Below are 15327 nucleotides of genomic sequence, written 5' to 3' on the forward strand. Positions count from 1 at the left end.
CTGTGGTCATTCTTTTTGTTCTCTTACTTTGCCTTGTCTGCTAAGTGCCTGTTTCACCTGCTTCTCTGCTCCCTCCTTCTTTTCTCCCTCCCTTCCTCCTCCCTCCTCGACAAGGTTTGCGCTATAGCCCAGGCTGGACTCAAATTCCTGAGCCTCTTGCTTTGGGCTCCTAACTGCTAGGCTGATAGGAATGTACAACCAAGCCCAGAGGCATCTTTTGTTTCAGTTCTAGTTAGAAATGTTATTTTTTATTTTCCCCCAGTTTTTTATTTCTGCAGCTAAAGGCAGATGCTTACTGCTTCCAAAGACTCCTTGAGATCTGTCACGTTTTGCTGTCTATGCTGGAGAGAGTTTGCCTTTTGCTGCACAGAGAAAAGCAGGTCATTCTGTTCTGATACATAGCTCAGTGGGGGCAGACCTGCTAACCCCCTGGGGGATTTCAAAGCAGGTTCTCAGCTGGGTAAAGGTGGCACATGCTTTTAATCCCAGTGCTTGGGAGGCAGAGGCAGGTGGATCTATGTGAGTTCAAGACCAGCCTGGTCTACAAAGTGAGTTCTGGGACAACCAGAGCTGTAATGCGGAGAAACCCTGTCTCAAAACCAAAACAAGTGAGCAAACGGTCAAAAAAACAGGTTCTGGAAGGTGGATAAACAGAATGCATGTTGAGTGGCCACGTGTAGGAAAGACATGGGTTGATGGGTGGGTAAGTAGCTGGTGAAAAGGTGACAGTTGTCTGAATGGGTGTGGGTGGTGGGATGGGTAGGTACCGCCTGGGCTAATGGGAGGTGCGTTAATTGGTATGTCTCTGTGTTCTTCAGGAGATGGCTGTCCTGGTGGTCAGAACTGGGGCACACGAGTCTGTGGATGCCTGAGAGCACCAGCGGACTGTTTGGTGGTGGGATGGCATACTGTCACTAGGTGGGTGCTGTGCCCAGGGACTGGCTAGTGAGTTTTTAGGTGAGCATTGAATAGATAGGTTGCATATTCATGGTGTTTGGGGGTGTGGCTGTCGGAACATATGAGGATGGATAGGTTTGTGTGCATATGTGGGTGGAAATGTTTGGAGGAAAATGTGGCCATAATGGGTGGCTGGGGGACGACTGGGGAGTAGGGCTGGTGGAGGGTGCCTGACAGCTAAAACCGAGAGTACAGGCTTTAAGTGGATGTGTGGGGAGTGGGCTAGGGGCCGTAGGGGTAGATGTTGGGTGAGAAGATTGGTAGAGAGGGAGCCGGCTATGGAGCTGGCCGGAGGTCCCAGCAGGAGCAGATCCACCATACAGTCTGCCTGGTTGTTGTACCTCAGGGTTTACAGCACCTGGATGGGATGTTCTGCCTCCCCACTCCCTTTCCCTAGCCCTGCTTGACTGTTGGCAGGGTCCTGACCCAAGCGATGGGGAATCAGGGAGTGGGCCTGCTCAGACAGCCGTGACCAGGCCACATTAGGTGACTGTTGGTTACCCAGAAATAGTGTTCCTCAGCTTTCTGAGCCAGAGATTGAGCTGCCTGGGAACTAGGGGGTGAAACTGGAGTCATTTTGCTGCAAATCAGGAGTCATTTTGCTGCACAGTTGCCAAAGGGTCAGGAACCTGCTCTTAGAGACTGTTAGATGATTCCTCCCGCAGCAGCCAGAGTTGTGGGGCCTTCCTGACCTTCTACACTTGTGTGACTGTCCCTGAGCTGCCTCTCGAGCACTGAAAGTCACCTCCTCTACATGGAAGGGGCTTTGCCCTGACAGGGGCAGCCCCTGTCCCATCTCCTTCTGACTAGAGTAGGCTGGCCCGGTCCAGGATAGTGCCCTGTCCTGGGAGCCTTAAGTCCTAAACATGCTGTTTCCTCCCTGGGGTTCCTCCCAGGCTGTCCAGGCAAGGCTGGCTCTTACCTGTTAGCTCTAGAGAGCTGGCTAGTGTGCCTGTGCATGTGTGAGCATGCGTGCAAGTGCATCAGGTGCCTCTGTGCACGAGTCTCTTAGGACACGTGTGTCTCTTATGCCAATCTTGGGCTCCTTGAGGCCCGAAGTGTCAAAGGATAAAGGACTATTGTCCTTATCACGACCCTAGCTTCAGGACAACCTCTCAGCTACCCTGGCCCTCCTAGTATCTAGATTATTCTTGAGCTGTTGCCTTTGGATCTTCTCAGCTCGGAAAGGTGCTAGTTATACGGAAGCTGGGGTTCAGTTGGGGCATATGGCTGCCTCCAGGCAGACCACTTAGCTTATAGAAACAGCTCTCTGGATCCACGGAGTCCATTTCTGGCATCTCCACTTGAGTCTGGCATGTGCTAATTCATGAACGATCTCATGACCTCAACACCAGTCCTGTCTTGACCTCAAAGGACACAGAGATTCAGACAGGCTCGTCTCTTGCCCCAGGGTATAAAGGTGTCACAGGCAGAGGCAGGGGATGTGAGGAGGGGCCTTGTGACATGGGGTGCCACCAGGCAGCATGTGGGGAGACAACCCCCACCGCGCACATGCTGCCAGCTATCAGCTGGTACCACAGAGATCTTCAGAACATCACTCAGCAGCTTTTCCAGAAACCAGGGACATAACTGGGCCAGAGCAGAAAGAGAATATTCCCCAGGTGGAGTTTTGACTGTGCAGCCGCAGCAGCTGTGCTGACTCAACCGTGCAACTTTGAGACGAGCCCCACGGCATCCCTCCCTGGGTCCCATCCTGGCCCAGGCCTTCCTCAGGAGTACAGGGAGAGGCTGTTCCTGACCCCCATTTCTCAAAAGTCTTCAGTCTGCTGTAAGAGAAAAACAGACCCGATGTGGGCACGGCAGCATGGGCTGTGGCAATTCTGGGAGGTCAGAGCTGTGACAGAGGGTTCATGAGGCTGTAAGAAAACTGTTGGGGGACTGGAGAGATTAGGAACACCAGCTGCTCATCCACAGAGTATGGGTTCAGTTCTCAGCACCAACATGGTGCTTACAACCTTCTGTAATTCCAGTCCTAGGGGATCTGACTTCCTCTTCTGGCTTCCATGGGCGCCAGGCGCACACATGCGCGCGCGCGCACACACACACACACACACACACACACACACACACACACACACGCAAGCTATATGCCTAGACACATAAAATAAAAATTAAAGAATTTTTAAAAGAAAAGATTGAGCCCAACTTTAAGGGAGGGGTGAGGGAGGAAGTGGAGTATGGGAGGGTCTGTGAGCATTGCTGATGCAAGCCAAGAGAATCCTAAGGGGGAGACCTCCTGGGGACAGGACAGCAGGCTTGAAATTGCCCTCAGAGGTCAGAGCCATTGATGACCCCATGGAGAAGGACACACTCAGCACATGCAGAGACACACAGAGCAGGGAGCCGGTCTAAGTACAAGTGGCTGGGAATCAGGACAAGAAGAACTTCTACACACTGGCCAAGACCCTACTGAAGGCTCGATGCTCCCAGACCTAACACGCTTTGTGACAGGTGGGCTTCTATGGCCTGCTCAGACAAGCCCAAGGAGGGGTCCACCCAGGCGGTGGCTCTTAGCGGCTCCTTGCTTTCCATCCAACGCTTATCCTGGCTGTATGCACTTGGATTGCCCTCTGCTGGACTGGTAGTCCTAGAGAGCAGAGGTGTCCACTTGGGGGTCAGTGGGTCAGAGTGGGACCCTTGTGAGGATGAGCTGAGGTGCAAAGGAGATAGGGTAAGGGGTGAAGGTGGGTAGTGGGAATGGGGTTAGTTTCCTGCAGGCAGTTCTTGGATCTAGAGAGTCCTTAGTGAGTCAGACTCACTAAGCAACAGCCATGTTTAAAGTCCTCTGGGGGTTGGCAGGGTGGAGCAAAGTGGAGTAGGGTCTTATGGCTTCCAGAAGTTTCAGGGGCTTGGGATGGCCTCATGTTGCTTTGGGAAGTCTTGTTGTGGGAGAAGGAGGGTGGGGTTGAGGGTGGACAAATAAATCTGGGTCATAACCTGACTGTGGCCCAAGCCAGTGGTCACTGTTTATTTAGGGCAGAAACCAGTAAGACCAAGAGTTTACGAGCCAGTGACACTGGTGTCCTTTGATGGGGGACGACAGTTCCACAGTGAAATAGCTCATTGAGATCCAAACTTACTTTGTGTGGTGAGAGATGAGAACTGCCGTCAGTGCTGAGCCACTGAACCTCACAGTAACGTGGAGCCTCTGAACCTTGTCCCGTGCACCTGTAAGGGGAAGCCCCCTACACTAAGCTGCCACGGGTGTAGCCACCAGCGCTGACATTGCCCATGCTTCAAGGCTCTGTGGTCCAGACAGGAAATAAACATGCTTCTGAGTGCCTGGTATCATCAAGCCGAGTCTGGAACTGGAGCAAAGTGACTGCCTTTTAACAATGGGTCCTTGGAGGCTTCTGCATGGTTTGGAGATAGTCTCTTTCTCTTCCCAGACACTCCACTCCCACTCCTGAGAGCCTCCTGAGAGCAGAGAGTGGGCCACACGCTCCCTCCCTGCCCTCCACTCCCAGAGCAGCTTCCCCAGGGTATCCTTACTCACCTATAAATGATACTCACCTGGAACTTTCCATCAGCAGGGGAGAGGAGGAAGAGGAAGAGAGAAGAAAGTAGCCTTTGCCTCCAGCCACTGTCTGGCCTGACAGGACCTCTGCCCATGGTTTCTGCTTAGCCGGGCATGGTGGAGGCATCATGTGGCTCTCAGCTGGCACAGGAAGTGCAGAAAGGTGGGAGCCAGTTTGGCCTCAGATTCATTGTGTGTCCCTCGAACTCACTGGACCTTATTTAGAAATGGAATCTTTGCAGATGAAATGAGTGAAAATGAGAAACTTGTTTGCGCTGGCCCTTGATCCAGTGACAGATGTCCTCACAGGAGGGAGGATTATACAGAGTCACAGAGAAGCAGGAGGTCATTTGCAGACAGAGGTAGAGACAGGAGGGATGTGGCCAGGAGCCAGGAACACCTGGAGCTCCCGGAGGCTGGAAAAGGAGCCTCAGAGCTCCAGAAGGCAGGTGACTCTGCCAACACCTTGATTTTGAGTTTCTAGTTTTAGAACGTCAGGGGAAGACCTTTGTGTCAGGTTCCAGCAGCTCTGATTATGCTGCTCTAGGCAGGAGCCCACCCTCCTGGCTCTCGGCATCTGCTCTGTCCTTGCAGAGTGGAGTTCGTTTCTTGAAGTTGGAATCGAGAAACAGCCACCCATGTCACACGCTCTCCTGGTTAGAGTCAGCTCAGCCTGCTGCCTCCATGGCTGGTCTGCCTAGGTTAAGGAGATGAGAGTGTGCGATCCCCCAAGGCCTCTTCCTCCTTGCTAGCTCTGAGCAGAGGCGACCCTGATCTGAGACAGGTGTGTTCTTCAGGAACACGGGAAGGGAAAGTTTTCCCTGCTAAATGGGAGCCATAGAGCTTCAGTACAATCCGTTAAGGCCGAGATTGCTGCTACAAGGAATGGTTGTTTTCTGAAAAACCTCATGGACAAGCATGTTAAAAACAACAAAACTTGGTGAGCACACAATGGCGGAAATAAAGACACATCTGTGTGTTCCCATAGTGTCATTGATTGAATAACAATTAGTTGAATAACAGGGAGCTCACGAGTTTCCAGGTTTCCTCTGTGACAATGTGCAAAGCAGTTTCCATTTTCCTTGGTCACTGGCTGAGGGGAACATTTTTTCTTAGTCCAATCTTAATTACTAATATAAACCCTGAGATCACACACGACACATTATACGGCAAATGTATCTATATATGTATGTATGCATAGAATGGACTCAGAGGGTTAAAGAGACTTTGGGAGAGTTTCTGGAGGCCCAAGGCGCCTCAGAGGCAGAAAACTAAAAAATGCAGAGAGCCACGGTCAGGGTCAGACGACACTGACAGCCCAGTCAGAGAACGGCTGGAGTCAGGGATGCTGGGCATTGAATAGAGCTGCCGGAGACAGGAGGGTAGAGGTTAGGGGAAAGACCAGGTCCAGAAGGACAGAGGGATGGAGAGACTGATGGCGATTCAAGAAGGCTGCAGTGGGGAAGATCTCCGAGACAAGGTGAAGTCTCTGGGACAATTGGAGTTCTCTACCTGTTGGTCCCTTGATGGTCACATGAGCTGGGTGGGCAGATGACATGTGGGTGAGGTGTCCTTTTCTTTATGGGATCCAGGTGAATGTGTTGGCCTGATGTGTTTGCCAGGTTCTCAGCCCTGATTTTCTTGCATGGGTTCAGTATTCTCGTGTGTGCATGCCAGCCCCACTCCTCTCCCGAGTTTCTGCTCTGTCCCTTGTGGTGGCTTGAGTGATAAATGCCCCCAAGAACCATGTATTTGAAAGCTTGGTTCTCAGTTAGTGGGAGGTTATGGAACCCTTAGGAGGTGCAGCCCTGCTGGAGGAAGTATGTACCTAGAGATGGGCTTTGGGGGTTTACAGCCTCACCTCCCACTTCCTATTGTTTTTCTGCTTCCTGTGTGCAGATGAGATGTGGCCACCCAGCCCAGCTTCCTGCTGCCAGACCTTCCCCAAGTGATGGGCTTGCACCCTCTGAAACTGTGAGCCAAACATATTCTTTGTTTCTTAATTTGGTCAAGGTGTTTTGTGACAGCAACAGAGAAGTAACGGATACATACTTTCTACTTACAGAAGTAAGTCACCTATCAGTCTGTGTCTCATGGGTGGTGCTGGACAGGTGGTGTATGCTACACCTGGAATGAGGAGCACAGTACTCCTGCCTCTGCACCTGCAGTCAAAACAGGGTCAGATGTTTCTTTGTAAGGTGGAGTCACCCAGAGGAGGGCACAGCCTGAAAGCCATTGTTCCATGCATTGAGGAGTCATTGAGGACACAACCTGGACACAAGCTTGAGCTATGCCTACTTAGGGCCGTGTGACTACAGCCCAGCGTTTAACCACATTAGCACCTATCATTTCTAAGTCCAAACACTGCTCCTCATAAACACTTCCTTGAAATTTCATTAAGAAAAAATTATTTTAATTGATTTATTGTGTGTATGTGTGTGTGTGTACATGTGCATGTGTGCACCTGCACACAGAGAGTTCCCATGGCAACACTAGCTGTATCACAAGCGTAGAGACAGAGGACCACTTGGGGGAGCTGCTTCTCTCTTTCCTTCATGTGGATCTTGGGGATTGAACTCAGGTCATTCTCCTTGGTGGAAAGTGCATTTGATGGATAAGCCATCTCGCCAGCCTAGGACATTTTTTTTAAGATAAGAAAAAACAAGTGAACAAGCTTGTGTATTTTCACTTAATTTTTAACCTTTGTATGAATTTTAAGCTCTGCTTGATCTTTAAAACTTGTAAGTCACATGCTTTAAGGACTGTAATGGAGAAAGCCACAGACCACATATCCAACTCCCACAAAGGACCCTAAGCACAACTTTCTCTCGAGGAACCCATGCCTATGTGGGACCATGTGGGTCTTTTCTTTAGACGACTCAGAAGTGCAGTAAACTCTGCCAGGCTTGTCCTGAAGTTCTTTTCTGCAGCAGCCAAGAATTCAGCTCTAGCTGGCTGGAGGTTCCTGAGGAGCAGCCCCCTCCCTTCCCCAGGTTGCTGGTGTCTGTGCTGCTCTGGTCTCCCTGCTGCTGGCACTCTGTCTTGGTCACTGCAGCCTAAGGTAATCCCACCCCTGCCATTTTGCATATTACTCGTGGCTTGCTGGGCACTGTTCATCTGACGGTGTTCCATGCTCTCATCCCTGGACCATTGCTCTCTGAAGATGGGGGTCCACACTGACCAGTGGGGGGGGGGCTAAACAGAGCTGCTAACTGGTGCACCCCTATGTGTCTCCCACCCCAGGTGGTGGAATTTGGTGGTGCCTGGTTCCCCAGAGTGACAATTCTGGTATCTGGGGCTTCGAGGACCTCAGTGTCAAGCATCTCACAGCATTGTCACCCTGTGTCCCGAGCCTGTGTCCTGAGGTCTCTCCCTTGGGACTGGGTGATGGACAAGCAGGCACTCAGAGGCCATGATTGTGAGCCTAGAGCAGGTAGGCTGGAGTCTATGCCACAGTCACTGGTTAGGCCTGGAACATTCTCTCTTGATATGGAATCTCCATGTTTTCCTTAAAACTGAAGACATACAGTGTCCACCCATGACAAAACCCTTTGGGTCAGGCTCCTGGACAAGGAGACACTTGGAGGCTTTCGTGACACAAGGGAAGCTTCCATGCATGTCCCTGGTCACTGTCACTCTGACCCTGTGTGGCCCTTTCTACAGACTTTTCTGTGAGCTTCACCTGCCTCCCAAGTTATCAGAGCTGCACTGGCTAGGGGGACCTAGGCGAACATATCTCGGAGGCTGGGGCTGAAAACAGAGCGCACTAAAGGGCACTGAGAAGCCTGTAGTGCCAGGGCAGTGCCCCTTCGTCAGGGGCACTGTGCTGCTGAGAGCTGTGCACAGACCCTCTGCCTCCTTCCCCCATCTTCCCACTGAGTGCACCCCTCATCTGCATCTCACAGTTTCCTGTCCTCTCACACCCAAAGGGACAGGCTTCAGCTCACCAGATGAGGAGGTGAGGGGGCTGGTCTTGGCTCCCTCAGGGGTCCTCCCATTGGCTTCTGAGTTCTGACCGAGACAAGCCTGGGTCCACCAGGCTACCTGCCTGGAGCCACCTTAGAGGCTGGAGATGGAGTCCAGACAGAGGGGTTCCAAGAGGTAGGGGCATAACTTGTAGGGTAGAGTGAGGTGCAGGCTGCTCTCTGTGTTTAAAGATGCCGACTCCGTGTTACGTAATAACACAATCATTTCTAGGAACAAGCTGTAGAATTCTACTCTGCAAACCTGTCTCTATGAATCTGAAAGGCACGTTCGACTCAGGACCAAACAAAACACACTTAGCTCCCAGGATCTGAACCTCACAGTAGAGGCTGCAGCCAAGGGGCAGAGGCTGATGGTGGAAGCTGGATCTTCCCTGGAATGGTGAACCACAGACCCTTGTAGATAGCAAGGAAAACAACCCAAGCCATTGCTTCCATTTTTGCCTGACCACCAAACCGCCGTGTCTAGCAGCCCAGTGGTGCCCCACATCTGCTATAGTCCCAACACCACCCAATGGAGATGATGCCAAGCATCACAGGGTGAGGGTCAGGTCCTCTGCATCATAAGTGACAAATAGGGGTTCCCTGTCCAGGATTAATTTTCTAGAGCCGGTCTCAAACCCTAGGGAAACGTATTATCTGTCTTTACCCACTGGCTGGCTGCTAAGGATCTCGCACAAGAGATGAACAGAGTAAGGTCACACCCACTCTGGGACCCACCCCAGACACTTCCCAGCTGTCCAGACAGTCTGAAACTCACAGGGAACTGCTTTGGGGTTTCCTGTGATTTTATTTCATAGGCACCAATGATTACATCAGTGACCTGGGAGGTCCACTGGTCTGCTCAGCCTCTAGGAGGAAGAAGGCTTCAACATCCAGTCCTCTGATCCTGCCTTGGTATTTCTCATGACCAACAACATCCTGTAGACACTTTGAGTCCAGTCACCTGCCACCTTACTGGTACTCAAGATACTCTTGCATCTTTGGAGATTGCAAAGACTTTAAGGGTGTTGTGTCAAAGGCAAGGAAGAGGGTATATACATATACCCTCCCCCCATCTTACAGTATCACAGCTGTCATGAAAGAAATCTCTGCCTGCAACCAGGTCAGTGCCCATCCCTGTCTGCAGTCTCTGGGACAAGTTACTGCCCCCAGCCATGACCCCAAGTAACCCTCCTCCCCCGTCTCATTGTCACAGTCCACCAAGCAGCTTTTCTGACAGGCAGGTATGACCACAGCTACTTCCTTAGAGTCTGTGCCCAAACCCTTGTGAAGCAAGCTACACAGTCGCTCCGATCAGCCCTCCCCATCTTCCCCACGGTGCTTCCTTACTCCATGCCAAAGACCTCCATAACCTGTCACTTCTCGCGCCCAATCACTGACTGCTTGACGGCTTGTGCCAGACGCCTGTTCACTGATCCAGAGCAGGACTCAGGATGAGCAGAGGACACTGAAACCAAGGAGAAGAGGGAGGGGACCCCAAAACACACCTGCTTATTGGGTCTGCAGAGAAACCCAGGGAGGTAGCCCCTAGCAACGCCACACAGATGAGGAAGTTTCTTAGGCCACTTGACTGGGGTCCATGTGGCTGGCTCATCACCCGCACGCCGATCCCAGCATGCCGACCCCAGCATGCTGACCCCTGCATTCTGACCCCTGCACACTGACCCCGGTGTCAGCATTCGCACTGTGTTCTCCCGTTTCCACAGCTGGGCACTTGCGGAGCTGGGACTCGCCTATGAGCCTACTTAAGCCAGGGTGCTTTGCTTCCCGCCGTGCATGTTTTTCCCAGCAGGAAGGTCCCAGATCACATGGATCAGCTAACTTGTTCTCAGCATTCACTGTATCCTGCACCAGGTCAGGGACATAGCTGGGCTCTTAGTGAAGCCCAGGTCTGGTGTGGTGCAGGAGCAGGGGGTGAGCTGTTTGTGAAGTAAGAACGCATCACACCCGTGTGGAGCATGGAGGTGCCCACAAGGAGCTGAGGTCTAAAGGGCGATTGGACGAGGGCGGTGGCTAAGGTGTGTGTGTACATGTGTGTGTGTCTCTGTGCACATGTGTGTGTGTCTGTGTATGTGTCTCTGTGTGTGTGTGGTTCTTAGGGGTTGTTGATGGCAGACTGCTCAATCAAGTTTGTATGATCCCATGGTGTTCAGGACACCACTGCCATTCAGCATGGAGAGGCACCATGGAGGGCAGGGGCTCAAAAGAACAAGGTCACTGGCCAGAGAGGCTGCCTGGCCACCAATCAAGATGAGCGTGTTTATAGACCAGCAGAAGAGACAGGACAAGACCTAACCACAGCTCAGCTCACCCTCAAGAAGGCAGGGATGAAGGCCAGAGCTGGCAAGATCATGGCAGGAAGCAGCCAGTAGTCACTGTTAAGTGTGAACAAGTAGGGAGAGGCTGTCAAAGCGACAGTCACCAAAGCTGCTTCTGGGGAACCAAGGACCGTGGTGAGGAGTGGGGATGCGATCCAATGACTGCTAACCAGTGACTGGGGGCCAGGCAGCAAAGGTCTTGGACCACAGAGCAAAGCAGGGACGGAGGTCGTCTCCCAATGACACCCACACTGGTTTACCTAAAAGTGGAACTGGCCCCATGAGCCTTGGCTCAACCAGAGCCCTCAACAGCACGGGGAGCAAGAGACGCAGGGGGGACCCAGAAGTGCAGTTCTAACCAGAGGTTTTAGTGTGTTTCCCATAATGGGTTCGAGCGACAGGAAATCAGCAAGGACAGAGTCCTGTTTGGCTTTGAAGGTGCTCTGCTCAGCAGCTGTGCCGTGCCCTGTCCGCGACAGGCCAGGTCCTCAGTCACAAAGCAAGATCCAGGGATTCAAAATGATTCAAGTCATTTCAAGTGTCCTCAGTGGGATCAAAGAGAAATCGGTTTTACTAGCACAGGGTCTTGGGGACATCCCTAAACACTGTTAACCAACCAACAGATTTCCATGCTGGAGTCAGGGAGAAAGTGAGAGGAAGATTAGAATGGGGTTTGAGCAGAACAACACCTAGAAATGTCCAGACTGGAACAGGAACACTGCTCTCGGGGAATTCTGTGACACTAAAACCTTCGTATTAGAAAAGGAGAGGGGGCTGGGCAGTTGTGGGCGGTCTTTAATTTCAGCACTCAAGAGGCAGAGGAAAAAACAAAAGAAAACAAACAACAACAACAACAACAACAAAAAGAAATGAGGGAAGGAAGGGAGGGATGGAGGGAGGGAGGAAGGAGAGAAGGAGGAAGGGTGAGAGAGAGAGAGGGACGGAAGGTGGGAGAGGGGACCAGGATGGTGACTCAGTGGGCAAGAGCCCTGGCTGCTCTTTCAGAGGACCTGAATTTGGTTCTCAGCACCCAAGTCTGGCAATTCACAACTGCCTGCAACTCCGGTTCCAAGAGATACAAGTCCTTCTCCTGGCTTGTTCAGGTACCTGGCTGCATACAAATGAAAAAATAAACCAAGTGCCAGCAGATGCCTCAGTGGGTAAAAGCAATCGCCACCAAGCCTGCTGACCTGAGTTAGATCCCCAGGATATACCCGGTGGGAGGAGAGAACATATTCATGAAAGTCCTCTGACTTCCACATTCTCTGTCTGTCTGTCTGTCTGTCTGTCTGTCTGTCTGTCTGTCTCTCTCTCTCTCTCACACACACACACAGGAATAAATAAAATAACTTAATGAAAAGAAATACCTTGGTGAGCAGAAAGGCAGACGAACAGGTTGTGGCCAGTGTTATCAGAAGAGCTAGAACCATGAAGCAAGAATAGACAGTACAGGAAACCATCCAAATAATCGGAAGGCTCTGTGGAAGGGTGACGAAATCCGTGTCCTAAGGGGAGGAATGAGAGGCTAAGAATCAGAATCAGGAACAAGGGGCCTCTGTGGAACCCCACAAATACGGATGTCTTAATGAGGGAAGACAAGTTCGAGTGATAAAACCAACTCGGGGGACATGGACACAGTTCTCAGAAGTCACTTCCAGAGCTCCCTGAATGAGCAGAGCCACTGAGCAGCCATGCCTGGGTGATGAACATTGACACCCCCCAGGCCAGGGGGCTTCCATAATGACTTCCAGAAAACACCAAGGGAGAGGCTACCATTACGTCTTCTCACTGTTTCTAGAAAAGCAAAGAGGGAGAAACAGTTCCCATGGGGCTCCTTGTAGGTTTCCTGGGATTCTGCCATGTATTAGGCTGCATGATGCCCTAGGAGAGGTGTTCAGGGAGACACGGTGTTCTCTTCCAGGTGTTTACAAGACGACAGGGAGACAAGGTTCCTGCAGAAGTGACAAACGTCCTGCGATGTCTTCATTCATGGCTGGATTGTAAGGTTAGGGAACTCCCTCCAAGACCTCATTTTGTCCCAACTTCTGCCCCAGGTGAGGCTCATGGAACTTTCCTGAATTTTCAGAGCCAACCACCTTTTGATTTCTTTTCTTGACTGTAGAGATGAAGGTTAAGAAAGGTGTAGTAATTTGGACACTGACCCTCAGATGTAGTGAGGCAAGATTTCCATTATATCCATTTAAATCCATTGTGCAAGCTTTCCTTGTGGCAGTGGTTGTTGTGATGGGAGTTTGCTGTCTCTGGGTCCTGGGCCACATTGGCCTAGGAGATAGAGGGAAGGCTAGTGGTCAGGAGTCAGGTGGGGACACAGGAAGTTGTTATGGATATAACTCAGTGGAGCATGGAGTGGGAGTGTGCTTTAGGAGCGCTTCATGGCAGGAGGTGTTGGATGCAGGCTCAGGGCCCACTGAGGCTTTGGATCATAGCTGGTGTGATAAAGCCCCGGGAGGAGGACCAGGAGCAGCAGGGAGGACTCCTGGGAGCGTGGATTCACCAACACATTTCAGGAGCAGGAGGCTGGGAAATGGAGGGAAGTGGTCAGCGTGGCTCCCAAGGGTTCTGACTGATGCATGGGGTAGGAGAAGGGCACCGGTGAGGCCTGGTTGGGCAGGTCATGATGTCAGAGGGGTGTGGGTCTAGGAAGCTGAGGGGTAAAAGTGAAGGCTGTAGGAGAGGACCACCTCTCCTCTTTAGCCCCAGGGGAGAAGCTGAGGAAAATCTGAGGGTATAGCGAGAAGCCGTGGGACAGGGAAGAAGCTGAGAAGTTGGGGAGAATCTGAGGAGTGGTGAAGAAGTTGAGGGACTGAGAAGCTGAGGGTCTGGGGAGAAGCTGAGGGGCTGGAAGGTGACACCAGCCTGGAGGGAACTGACAAAGAATCTTGGAAGAGGTCCAGACAATCTTCAGGTCAGGTTGTGTCAGGCATAATTGAAATGGCTTTGCTGTGTGGGGTTGAACCCACTTTCCTGAGCATCAGCCTCCCCAGAAGCTGGGACCACTGTGTTTAACCTGGGGTTGGTTTTAAGGTCTGCTGGTTGGCTCTAGGGCAGCCTGTGAGAAGGTAAGAGATGAAAGCAGGCCCAGGCAGGGAAGGTCACCTGACTAAGCTGTGGTCCTGGGTCATCCACGGGAGGAAGTCAACAGGCATGGGGAGGCAGGGTGCAGACAAAGGGAGGGTGAAGGTCTAAGCTCTCTGAGGTCCCAGGAAACCCTGGTGGCATAGACGGACAGTATTTCTGTTACAGACCATTCTGGCTTTATCCAAGAGCAACTCATGCCTCAAAACAAAAATCAAGACGCCAACAGGACTGCTTCTCTGTACCCCATGCCTGTCCCACAGTATCTCCAGAACAGCCACACCCCTTTGCATAGTCTGAATGTAGAATGTCCCCTGCAAACTTCACATGCAGACATTGGTCGCCAGCTGGCGGTGTTGTTTCGGGAGATGGCGGGTAATGGCGGGTAACTTTGAGCACGGGGCCTAGCTGGACCCCTGTGCTATAGCTGTGGTTCTAGCCCCGCCCAGGTCCCACTGATCAGTTTCCTGACTGACATCATGTAACTTCACACCCCTGCCGTCGAGTCATGCATCCCGATGATGAGAGACCCTTCGCGAACTGAGAGCCAAAAATAAAACCCGTCTCCCTCACAGCTGTCTGTGTCAGGTGTCCTGTCACAGCGATGAGGGGAGCAGCTGACCCGCCCTCCTTCCTGCACCGTTCATGCCTGCACGTTTCTAGACCACACAATTATCCCGTCAGCTCTGGAGGGAGGAGATGTTGCTGTGATATTTGACATCCTCCTGTGGTGGGTGCGGATGAGCCTTCAACACACTCCTCTGCTTCCTCTTAGGACGTGCACGTCACGTTTGGTGTCTCTGTCAGAGCCAGGCAGCACCTCCTTCTAGGACACGCCCCACCCAAATCTGAGCTGGACTCTCAAATCTAGTCCCCATTTCCTTTCCTCATTTGTGACAATCAACCAGCCTAAGAAGATCCGAGCTCTTAAGGGTGTGTGTGTGTGTGTGTGTGTGTGTGAGTCTGTGTTTTCTCTCTGTGTATGTACTATGTGTGTATGTTTGTGTGTTTTCTCTGTGAATATACTGTGTGTATGTATTAAGGAGTGTGCTTTCTGTGTATATGTCTCTGTGTGTGCTTTATCTTTGTGTGTGCTATGCATGTGTGTTTGTGTGCCTATGCATGTATGTGTGTGCTTTCTCTCTGTGTGTATGTGTGTGTACATACATTTGCACACTTGATCTCACTCCAGAGGCTGTCCATCCTTCTCTGTTACCCCTGACCAACACTTGGACCCCTCCCTGGATAGTGGGAAAGCAACTTTCTTTTTTTTAATTTATTTATTTAAGATTTCTGTCTCTTCCCTGCCACCACCTCCCATTTCCCTCCCCCTCCCCTGATTAAGTCCCTCTTATACTCAATTCTGAGCTAGTGTGGGATTTCTTTTTTTTCCGTTTATTTATTTATTAAAGATTTCTGTCTCTTCCCTGCC

This window comes from Microtus ochrogaster, unplaced genomic scaffold (assembly GCF_000317375.1).
Source record: "Microtus ochrogaster isolate Prairie Vole_2 unplaced genomic scaffold, MicOch1.0 UNK5, whole genome shotgun sequence".
NCBI classification, from domain to species: domain Eukaryota; kingdom Metazoa; phylum Chordata; class Mammalia; order Rodentia; family Cricetidae; genus Microtus; species Microtus ochrogaster.